Source organism: Schistocerca nitens, chromosome 5, assembly GCF_023898315.1.
Source record: "Schistocerca nitens isolate TAMUIC-IGC-003100 chromosome 5, iqSchNite1.1, whole genome shotgun sequence".
Lineage (NCBI taxonomy): Eukaryota > Metazoa > Arthropoda > Insecta > Orthoptera > Acrididae > Schistocerca > Schistocerca nitens.
In genome coordinates this window covers 434,737,449-434,749,901 of record NC_064618.1, presented here as the reverse complement: position 1 = coordinate 434,749,901, position 12,453 = coordinate 434,737,449, and the positions used below count along the sequence as shown (strand labels likewise).

Sequence of the window (12,453 nt, the reverse complement as noted above, 5' to 3'; positions counted from 1 at the left end):
TTCTTTGTCTCCTGAAACTCAGGTGCAAAATACCTAATGCTCCTAAGTTATAATATTCTTTTTATTTTATTATTGATCATTGTCCCCCAGCTTCAGCCATAGGGGCTGCACAAAACTACTCTACATGCCATGGCGTCATGGTCCTATGTGGTACAGAGTGGTCAGAAACAGTCTGAAAAGCTTGTAAGTGTATTGCAGGGTAGGTCGTGCTGAGAAATAATTAAGAAAAAATTCAATACGTTGCTCTATTTAAGAGTTATTTGCGAGGGTTGCCCAGAAAATAATGCACGCCATTTTTGTCTTCAACAACTCTTTATTGAAAATAATGAAAATTACACGAACGAAAGTATTTTTTTTTTCTCCACGCCCCATTTTTCCACGTGATCTCCACCCCGTTCTATGGCTAGCGCGAAAGAAGGGCGTGTATGCCCTATCGGTACCAGTTCTTCACTGTGTGAATTACCTCCTCATCGTCCTCAAAAGTCTTCCACGAATGGCATCCTTTAATGACCCAAACATCATCAACTCGCTGCAACATGTCAGGTGTGACAGCCGCGGCTGGTCTCCTTGACCGCTGCAAGTCGCGGAGCTCCGCCGAACCACCTTCTGATGACCTCACCCTCCGTGCACAGTGACTACCTGTACTTCTGTCGAAAGCAGATGTTCCATAGACCTTGCACAAGCGTTTGTCAATATTCCCCACAGTTTCTTTCTCTGCAGTGAGAAATTCAGTGCCGTCACGTTGCTCGTAACGTTCATCTACAGCTGACATTTTGAAACTCCTGCAGCTGCGCTATCTGTCGGAAGTGAGGGAAACTTGGCACGCTCACTCAGGAGACTTCAATAATACATACGTAACGTTTCGCATTCGTAGCATTGTTTTCGTCTGCAGCGCATTACTTTCTCGGCAACCCTCGTAGCATTGAAGTTAGCCAAATTAAAGCAGCCTACCAGAGCCGGTGTCGCCAGAAATGTTATTCGTTTGGTTTCGTCAAGCTGAACAAACGTAGCTTTTGCTCACCTAATTTAAATTTTAACTGGTAATGAGCATTTCAACAAGTGGTAATTCACCGTCACATTACCACATTTTAGCGCGTGTAAGTGCTTGAATTTGCGCAATGACCTGATTGGCTGACTTCAGAGCTAAATAACTCGGAAACGGCGGAACGCATCAAATTTTTTACCGTAGCAATTGTCAGAACAACCTCCTCCGCAACACATTTACAAACTTTCCAGATTGTTTCTTATAACCCTATATATGTGCACCGCCACTGTTATATCCCCTAAGGTTACAGTTTTAGTTTTATGCAAGTCTCGCTTAGGACATGTAATTAATATATGGACCATTTAAATGCTGTTACTAAGTTCGACATACAACAGTAATCGCAATCGAAACTTTTAATTTGCGACGCATCTGTCCCCCAAGTACAATTCAGTTATTTCTCTGACAATATGCCACCATTTATGATAGTGCTGTCTAACAATGCAATAATTTCCTTTTCAAAAGTTTTTACCTCTGTCTCTTCTCAGGCTGAATTTGGTTTTTCCTATCTTGCCTGTTTACGCACCGCATCTGGAGACGATGGAAAAATGTAGGAGGTGAAGTGTCTCTGGTGTCCAAACACGTCGTCGTCTTAATTGTTAAACAATGGAAAAATTACAAACGTAAACACGGAAATACTTTTTGATGAAGACCTGATCTTTTGGTAGCCACTTGCACGACTAACTGGCGGTGCGATTTATCCGCAGGCCCTTTTGCATCTGATCAATGTTTTCTTGTGATCGGGCTGGTTTCGAATAGCGCTCCACTAATATCTTTGATGTTTAGATTCCGTTTTCACGAAATGCGGCCCGTACACCAATTCCGCATTGATTCTGTTGACACGCCGTCTCAGTTTGATACAGTGATTGCATAATTCGTGTCCGAGCGTTCCTTATTTCTGCGTTACTGATAACAAGCACAAAATTTGAAGACAAAAAGTAGCGTTTACTCTCGACAGTAAACATAGATCATTCACTCTCAGCATATGCATGGTTTTTATCGGGAGTGCCTGCGCAGACTGGACTATTTTACAAAATTGGGACTTTTGTATCTTCTGCTTGAAAAACTGACGGTCGACTTACAGCTTTTTGATTGATGGCTCAATATTATGAAGAGAAATGTTTTGTCCACTGGACACTGTCATAGGATTTCAAATGGTTCAAATGGCTCTGAGCACTATGGGACTTAACATTTGAGGTCATCAGTCCCCTAGACTTAGAACTACTTAAACCTAACTAACCTAAGGACATCACACACACCCATGCCCGAGGCAGGATTCGAACCTGCGACCGTAGCGGTCGCGCGGTTCCAGACTGTAGCGCCTAGAACCGCTCGGCCACCCCGGCCGGCATAGGATTTCCACCTGTGTATTTCTTGCATCGCTCAATACAACAACGCACTTTATTTTTGATTTCAGTATGATTACAATTCAGCAGTCCTGAATCACGTATTAGGTTTTGTTTGAAAGATCGAAAATTATACACGAATACGAAGATAACACACCTAGGGAGAGGAGATGGCTCAGCAAACAAATCAGTGTGGAACTAGGTACTATTTCTCTTTCGAAACGCAAATAATCCTCAGATCATAACTATGTATTAAAAATTTCCAAACGCCAGTCTACACCTTACGACACTATAGACTGATAACAAAGTTACGCACATCCTGTGTATATTAGCAAATATGCGGTACGGTACTGTGCTCAAATACTGATGAGAAGACGTTTTGGCTGACAGATCCCGGTACTGCATGCGTTCTTAAGACTTCGCGAGGCGGCTGTTGCGAATAGCTAAGTCGATAAACGTGCGAGGTCATCCACATGGGTACTAAATGGAATCCGATAAATTTTGGGTATACGATAAATCGCACAGATCTAAGGGCTGTCAATTCGACTAAATAGCTAGGAATTACAAATACGAGCAACTTAAATTGGAAAGACCACATAGATAATATTGTGGGAAAGGCGAAACAAAGGCTGCGCTTTGTTTGCAGAACACTTAGAAGATGCGACAAAACCCACTAAAGAGAGAGCCTACATTACACTTGTCCGTCCTCTGCTGGGATATTGCTGCGCGGTGTGTGATCCTTACCTTACCAGGTGGGATTGACGGAGGGCATCGAAAAGGTGCAAAGAAGGGCATCTCGTATGGTGTTATCGAGCAATAGGGGTGAGAGTGTCACTGATACGATACGCGAGTTGGGGTGGCAGTCACTGAAACAAAGGCGGTTTTCTTTGCCGCGAGATCTATTTCCGAAATATCAATCATTAACTTTCTCTTCCGAATGAGTAAATATTTTGTTGACACCCACATACATAGGGAGAAATGATCATCATAATAAAATAAATCAGAGCTCGAACGGAACGATTTAGGTGTTCTTTTCCCACGCGCCATTCGAGAGTGGAATAGTATAGTAGTAGTAGTGGTGGTAGTAGTAGTAGTAGTAGTAGTAGTATTATGAAAATGGTTCGATGAACTTTCCACCAGGCACTTAAGTGTGAATTGCAGAGTAACGATGTAGATGTAGAATTGGTATCTGGTCCTGGCTAACGTTAGCTAGCAAACAATAAACCTCTATCTACGAATACCAGATCAGAAGTGACACTCGTGTTAATAATCACTGAAATGTTATCTGGAACTGATTTTAAATGCTTTTATTTATTGACACCTGTTAGCAGCATTGGACAATGTGTTTTCTGCTGTCTAAAGTTGATAGCGATTGGACAATATTCAGCACCAGCAACACACGTGAATTCGTAACTATCACCTCGCCGAAAATATTCTCAGAAAGCGCCTGCAATACGTTACGCTATCGGAATCTATCAGAAAGGAAAGTGGCATGTGGCGAAACTATAGGAAGACCGTTAGGACCACTCAAACTGTAAAGTTGTACAGTAGTATGTTAGGTAATGAGGGTTTCGGCGCTGAATTTTAACTCTTTACTAATGTACTTCGAGCGTATACTCCGCCGAGCAGTAAGCATTAATAAAAAAAAAATCTCAGCAGAGTCAAGATCTTTCGTTAACCATAATTCCGACAGACTTTCAAAGGTGTTATTACGCATCAAAACAAAAAAAGTCCCCTAAACATGGGCTCTAAAATGCTTACGTTAAGAGCTAAATATAAGAGCAACTGTTAATCACTGGTACCGTGAAACAAATCTTACACTGAACAAGTGCTCATAGCTCTGAGAGGAAGCATCTTAAATCCCATCTTTATTGTATGTGTACAGATAACGACACCATTTTGTATTATCAGTGTTTGAAAAAGACAGTAAAATATTCTACTGTCTACATAGTACTCGGTGGTTATAATTAAAAGTGCAGCTACGCACGAAGGTACAATGTGGGCTGTAATTACCGTAGGGCAGTGAAATTTGAGAATTGTCCGTCCCTTAGTCAGCAGTACGGAATGTTTTGCAGTCTGTATTACATTGGTACCCGTGCATCATCCAGACGGTGCAGCAACTGAAACCTCATGATCCACAGCAACATTCTGAATTCACTCTCGGTTTCCGACCCGGATCGAAGTTGATGACACGTGGCCGGACAATATTCTGTGGAGTGACGCACATCTTACGCTGTAGGATGCAACGAATATATTATCATCATCATCATCGTCATCATCAGTAGCAGCAGCAGCCAATTCAATCATTAAATGATGTGGCCTCTTAGAGTCGTGGATTCAGGTAGGCTTTCAGCAGTCCACTACAAGTGGAACGGTCTTGGGTAGTTCTCGACCAGGTGCTACCAGCGATCTTCTTGATATCTTTTAGTGCCATCTGTCTGGTGGTCTTCCTCTAGAGCTCCGATGCTCTCTCGTTTACTAGCGTCGTCCATCTGTTGTCTTTTTTTTCTTGTCGCCACGTGGCCAGCCCCTGCCATTTCAAGGAGCCTACTAAGATGTCCTTAACCTTCGTCACAGACCGGATAACATCTGCCCTTTTACTATCCTTTCTTGTATAGCGCAGCATTGATCTTCCCTTGGCTCTCTGTGCTGTCCTAAGTTTCCCTTTTGTAAATGAGTCCAGTTTCCATGTCTCGAAACCAATCGTCAGCACAAGAAGAATGCATTGATCAACAATATATAGAGCTGCCTAACTTGGGGTAAAGTTAAACTGGGTGTTGCGCACGAAGAGCCAGTGCACTCGCCGAATTTCACTGCGTGGTATGGATTCACAAGAACTTGTATTCTCGGTCCATTCTTCTTTGAAGATAATATACGCAGACGGACTGCCACGTGTCCCGTCATGTCTGCACTTTGTCGAGACTACCTTGTATAGCATATGATTCCTGCTCTGGAAGAGCGCAACTGTGTGTTCTCTTGCAAGATAGGGCGACAGCTCATGTCGCTCGCCCGCTGAATAATCTGCTTGATGCAACCTTCCACGAACGCGTTATCTCCAGAGGCTTTCCAGATACATGCCTGCAAGATTACTTTAGTTGAATCCATGCTACTTTTGGCGCTGTCTGATCTGAAGGTCAGTACGCAGGAACACGTTGTTCAGATTCCGCCGGAACCGCTGCGAGCGACTGTTGATCACGAATGCAGCATCTCTTCGACGTCTACGGTACTCATACTAAACAAATTGTGTAAGGAGGCGTCGGTAATAAAATCAACTTTATGCCGTTTTCACTTCTTTGATCTTTTCTGCCTACGTCCCGTTCCTAATCCATTAAATACACTCCGTCAAAAGTATCCGGACGCCCTTCGTTTTTCATATTAGGTGCATTCTCCTGCCACCTACTGTCAGGTACTACAGGTCAGCGACCTCAGTAGTCATTACATATCGTGAGAGAACAGAATGGGGCGGTCCGCGGAACCCACGGACTTGGAACGTCGCCAGGCGATTGGGTGTCACTTGTCATACGTCTGCACGCGAGATTTCCACACTCCTAAACATCCCTAGGTCCACTGTTCCCGGTGTGATAGTGAAATGGAAACGTGAAGGGATACTTACAGCATAAAAGCGTACAGGCCGACCTCGTCTGTTGACTGACAGACCGCCAATAGTTGAAGAGGGTCGTAATGTGTAATAGGCAGACCTCTATCCAGACCATCACACAGAAATTCCAAATTGCATCAGGATTCATTGCAAGTACTATGACAGTTAGGCGGGAGGCGAGAAAACTCGGATTTCATGGTCGAGCAGCTGCTCATAAGCCACACATCACGCCGGTAAATGCCAAACGACGCATCGCTTGGCGTGAGGAACGAAAACATTGGACGATTGAACAGTGGATAAACGTTTTGAGGAATGACAAATGACTGTACGCAGTGTGGTGATCCGATGGCAGGGTATGGGTACGGCGAATGCCCGGCGAACGTCATCTGCCAGCGTGTGTAATACCAACAGTAAAATTCGGAGACGGTGGTGTTATGGTGTGGTCGTGTTTTTCATGGAGGGGGCTTGCACCCGTTGTTGTTTTGCGTGGCACTATCTCAGCACAGGCCTACATTGGTGTTGTAAGCATCTACTTGTTTCCCACTGTTGAAGAGCAATTCGAGGATGGCGATTGCATCGTTCAACACTATCGAGCACCTGTTCATAATGCACGGCCTGCGGAGGAGTGGGTAAACGACAACATCCCTTTAATGGACTGGCCTGCACAGAATCCCGACCCAAACCTATAGAACACCTTTGGGGTGTTTTGGTACGCCGACTTCGTGCCAGACCTCACCGACCGACATCGGTACCTCTCATCAGTGCAGCACTCCGTGAGGAATGGGCTGCCATTCCCCAAGAAACCTTCCAGCACCTGACTGAACGTATGCCTGCGAGATTGAAAGCTGTCATCAAGGCTAACGGTGAACTAACACCTTACTCAATTCCAGCATTACCAAAGGAGAACGCCACCAACTTGTAAGTCATTTTCAGCTATGTGTCCGGATACTTTTGATCACATAGTGTATGTAAACATTCCAACAAATCTTTCTTGCATTCATAGCGCCAGATTTGCACCTGTGGCCAAAACTGTAACTATCTTTTTGCAGCGTAAATCGGTTCCGGACTAACACATAACAATGTCTACCTAGTTTCGCTGTCATATGATGATTACTGCCCAAACTTGACGTCTGAGCAGCTGAACTTAAATTATAACCATTCGTTACGTTTGCGGAAGCACCATAAGAACAAGACGAGAGAGACTTAACTTCGTGCGGAGGTTTAGTTTCTCTTTTTGCTCTTCCATCTGCGGTGAAATAGTGAAGGCAGGAAGAAATAACGGTTAGAAGTACCCATTAGTGTTGCACAACAGTTGGCGGAGTATTTAAGTTGGATGTGAAAGAATTATGAAAGCAAAGTGCTAAAGTAGCGTCTTCATGAATTTGCCAGAAGGGAATGGGTTGTCCCTGCCTAGTCACCCCATAGTGAAGTTATTCGTAGGTAAAGTTGAAAGTTATGCATCAGAGAAGAAGCAACAACAGAAGAAGAGGCAGTAGTCAGTTATTTATACTTTCGAAATCAGGAATACGTCCGCTGCAGAAATGATTCCGCGTGGAGTCGCGACATGACAGGTGTGTGTATGGAGCGGCCGGCCATCACGTAACGCCCGGCGCGGCAGCCGGAATGCAGGCACCGGAAGGCCATCGGGTTCCCCGCTCAGCCGCTCGCGCCCGCGACTACTTGGCGGCTCGCGTGACCTTTAAACCAAACAGAACGCGACGGCTGCGGCTTGCCGTATCACAGCCGGCTCCCGTCCTTGGACCGAGCTCATCTCCTCCAGGAACTAGGGAACCCGAGCAGCCACCAGCCAGCCGTTACGTAAAGCGCACACCTTCACGCTCCATTACACGTTAGTGTGTTGTGTGTGTTTACGTTTTCTTGACGGACAATCTTAGTTACCAGGAAGGTACCAGTTAATGGCACCAAAGTTAGTGTTCAGTCACTCATACACCAGACAGGAACTTAACCTCGGAGCAGTAAAGCAAAAGCAGAAATTCTTGGTTCAGTTTTCAAAAGTACATTTACAAAGGAAAAACAGGAGTATTGTCCCAACTTATCGTACCGCTGAAAAGATGAGTGAAAGAAGTGTTAGTCAGTGGCGTTGAGAAACAGCTGAAATTGTTGATGTTGAACAAAACCCCAGGGTCCGACAGATTCAAATTTGAGTTAGCCCCTCTGCTATTATAATGTGTCGTAGATCCCTTGAATAGAACCGAGCGAGGTGGCGCAGTGGTAACACACTGGACTCGCATTCGGGAGGACGACGGTTCAATCCCGTCTCCATCCATCCTCATTTAGGTTTTCCGTGATTTCCCTAAATCGTTTCAGGCAAATGCCGGGATGGTTCCTTTGACAGGGCACGGCCGATTTCCTTCCCTAACCCGAGCTTTGCGCTCCGTCTCTAATGACCTCGTTGTCGACGGGACGTTAAAAAACACTAACCTAACCTAACCCTTGAATAGAAAGAAGCGCTGCCCAGTATTTGGAAGAAAGCACAGGCTACGTCCATCTACAAGAAGAATGACAGAAGTGATCAACAAAACTACCGTCCAACTATCGTAAACTCTTAGAACATATTCTGAACTCAAACATAATGAGGTACCTATCAGAACGACCTCCTTCATGCCAACTAGCACGAATTTCGAAAACATCGTTGGCATGAAACCCAACTTGCGCTTCTCTCAGATCACAAACTGAAAGCCACGGATGAAGGCAGTCACGTACATGCGGTATTTTTCGATTTCCGAAAAGCGTATCACTCGCTACCACAAAATCACTTATTATTAAAAGTGCGGTCGCATGAGGTATCGAGCGAAATCTGTGACTGGATTGAGAATTTTTTGGTAAGGCAGACGCAGTAATTTATCTTGGATGGAGAGTCGTCGAACAAATGTAGACGGAACTTCGGATGGAACCCGGGGAAGTGTGTTGAGTCCCTTCTTGTTCATGCTGTATATTAATGACATTGCGAACAATATTCATAGTAGCTTTTCGTAGGGCATGCAGTTATCTACAACAAAGTACAGTCTGAAAGAAGCTGCACAAATGTTCAATGAGATCGTGATACTTCAGACTAGTGCAAAGTATGACAACTTGCTTTAAATCTTCAGAAATGTAAAACAGTACACTTCACAAAACGAAAAAAAACATAGTATCCTAGAAATATAATATCAGTGAGTCACAGTTGGAATTCGTCAACTCGCACAAAGACCTAGGCGTAACACTTGGTAGGGACCTGAACTGAAAACATCACATAGGCAGAGTTGTGGGTAAAACAGGGAGCAGGCTTCAGTTTATTTGCTAGAATACAATCAGGGTACAATAGAGATCGCTTGCTAGTCACTAGAATATGGTTCCTGTGACTGGGACACCTACGAAATTAGACTAACAGGGGACAGTGAACGCATACACTAAAGAGCAGCAAGAAGGGTTCAAATGGCTCTGAGCACTGTGGGACCTAACATCTGAGGCCATCAGTCCCCTAGACTTAGAACTACTTAAACCTAACTAACCTAAGGACATCACACACATCCATGACCGAGGCAGGATTCGAACCTGCGACCGTAGTGGTCGCGCGGTTCCATACTGAAGCGCCTAGAACCACTCGGCCACAACGGCCGGCCAGCACGAAGGGCCACAGGCTTGTTTGGTCCATAGGAGTGTGTCACAGAGACATTGAAAGAAATGAAGGGGCAGGCGCTCGAAGATAGACGTAAGCTACGACGAGAAAGCCTAACAGGCTTTAAATGGTTACTCTAGGAATATACAACAACCATATACATATCGCTCCCATAGGGAGGAATATACAACCACCCTCTACGTATCGCTCCCATAGGGACCGTGAGGACAAGATTAATTACACCACGCCTAGAGGTATTTGAACAATCATTCTTTCCGTGCTCAGTACTTGTATGGAACGGGGGAAGAAACCTAATAACTGCTATAGTGGGCCGTATCCTCTACCATGCAGTTCAGTATAGTTTGCAGAGTATGGATACAGAAGAGCCACTCAGGGACATTTTACATTTCAACAGCTGGCGTGTTGATCTCGTTACCACGAGCTAGCCTGTAGCTTAATCTGACACGGTTACGTCGGTCGAGTAAAAACGTACACCACCTTTACTATTCTTATATTGGTAGCGAGTGGATATCAAAGAGTTCTTCGTTGAAGATTCTGTTCGGTAATAACGAGTTTTGCGTTCTTGGCGGAGTATGCAAACGGGATAACTGCATTTTCCGACCAACGTTATCGAAATCCCCAAAAGTGGCTTACGAAATGTGCACTATATTTCAGCTGTATTTCCCGCTTCTTATGAGAAACTCATGAAGCTCCGCAACCCAAAACCAGCAGACAGACATGGAAATCTCTCTTTGCTAGCGTTTATCCTGTGATACGAGATGCGCTGTTATGTTGGGAAATTCGTTTTAAGTTTGTGGTCGGATGCACGTCCTCTCGCTACAGTCATTTAACCTAAGAGATTGAAATAGAGTGCATCATCGGTCTGTGAATAATACAAATTTTGTTCTATGCGTCATAGCACTTCAGTTGTTCGTGTAGCGTATTGTATGAGGCAGACTGGAGAAGAACGCAGCATTTGCCTAAAAGAGCGTGGAAAACCGCCTAAATACCACAGGCTGTCCTGTGTACCAGACCAATGATCGTTAAACGTCGGCGCGTATTCGATCCGGATCTGGTTCACCTTCATTTTTCGCAACCTAGCGCGCTAAGCTATACGAGCAGGTCAGCTGGAGACAGACATAGATCATAGTACAAATATTTGTCCAGTAGCCCAGTTGTTAGGTTGCATGACAGTGAATCGCAGACTGGGAAAACGGGAAAAGAAGAGATTGAATGTGGTGTTAAAGAAGGATATTGCGAATTGAATAAAAGATGTGGTTGTTCTCTGCATGACCAACTAGAAAGGGAGGGACGAATCATTACCTGTTGAATGTAGTCCACTCCTAAAAGACAAAGTTACCGTCCCTATTCAACGTACAAGTCACTAAGTGTTGTTTTCCCTACTCTCTCTCTCTCTCTCTCTCTCTCTCTCTCTCTCTCTCTCTCTCTCTCTCTCTCTCTCTGTGTGTGTGTCTGTGTGTGTGTGTCTGTGTGTGTGTGTGTGTGTGTGTGTGTTCAGGTTGAATCCGAGACGCAAGGAACTGCCGAAAAGGAACTGGACGCCAACGCTTCTCCTATCCTTCGCCGCCAGATACTGATGATGAAAATAGTTACGGCCAGTCCCCGCACTAACCCGCGTCAATAAATTCATTCGAGGAGCAGCATTATTGGTCCAGTAAAGATCTGAAGCACAACACTGCATGACAGTGAATCGCAGACTGGGAAAACGGGAAAAGAAGAGATTGAATGTGGTGTTAAAGGACGATATTGCGAATTGAATAAAAGATGTGGTTGTTCTCTGCATGACCAACTAGAAAATTAAATAAATAGAAAAATGGGAAACACGAAGAAGAAGAAGAAGAAGAAGGACACGGTCATAGGACATGTCTTCAGACATCAGGAAATAAATTCCATGGCACTAGTGGGGTAAATAGTGCAGGAAACGACAGAAATGAGTACATGCAAAAAAAAATAGTTACGGACGCCGCGTGTAGGTGCTACCCTGGCAAGGGAGGAGAAAAAAAGTGCACTTGCAAGATACCAACCGAAGAAATAGTCCCTCCAAGAAAATTTTTGACCATAACTCCGATATTACGTAGTGATGACCTTCTGAATGTACAGCTCTTAAACTTCGCGCGCAATGGTGGTTTGTCACTCTGTCCCACTGCAGCCGCCTAATGCCCGATAACCAAGGCTCCCCTATTCGCGGTACGTTGAAGGAGAGAAGAGGAGGAGGAGAAGGAGGAGGAGGAGAAGAAGAAGAAGAAGAAGAAGAAGAAGAGAGGTGGACACATCGGCCCAACGAGTTTGAAATCTTGTTAGAGAACGCGTTACTCTGTAAGAGAAAAAAGTAATATGAATATTTGTCAATCCCACATACTCGTACCTATACCGCTAGTATTATTCTAACAATATCATCGTATTGATGTTCTGAAACTATAAACACGCCTAAAAATCAAGCAAATGAAGAGTTATTATGAAGTAATAATTTTCCATTGATAGTTTAATCAAGCCAGTCGTGTAGAATAATTTCACATCTGGAAAATAAATACATCCAGAGAAAAGACGCACAAACAGTGATGTTAATAACTAAATAGCGTTCTTCCTTAATGACACACACTTTCCTTTCATTTATTTACCTTGCAGTCATGAATCGCAACATAAAAATTGTCAGAGCAAAGAGATCTGTGATACCAGCTACATGTTCGAAATCACGTACTTTGACACAATGAACAAGGCATATTCCAAGTGTCAAAACAGTATTTGTCAAACCTCTTACTCGCTCCGCTGTAAAGTGCCTTCTGCTTGGGCACTGGGCGGCTTCAGTGGGTTGGTTCAAATGGCTCTG

At 44.3% G+C, this 12,453-nt stretch overlaps 1 protein-coding gene across 2 annotated transcripts in view; it reads left to right on the top strand.

Moving 5' to 3' along the window:
- The window catches only part of LOC126260852 (glucose transporter type 1), a 522,947-nt gene that overhangs the window by 45,430 nt on the left and 465,064 nt on the right, over positions 1-12,453 (top strand). The gene's annotated exons all lie outside the window — the stretch shown is intronic.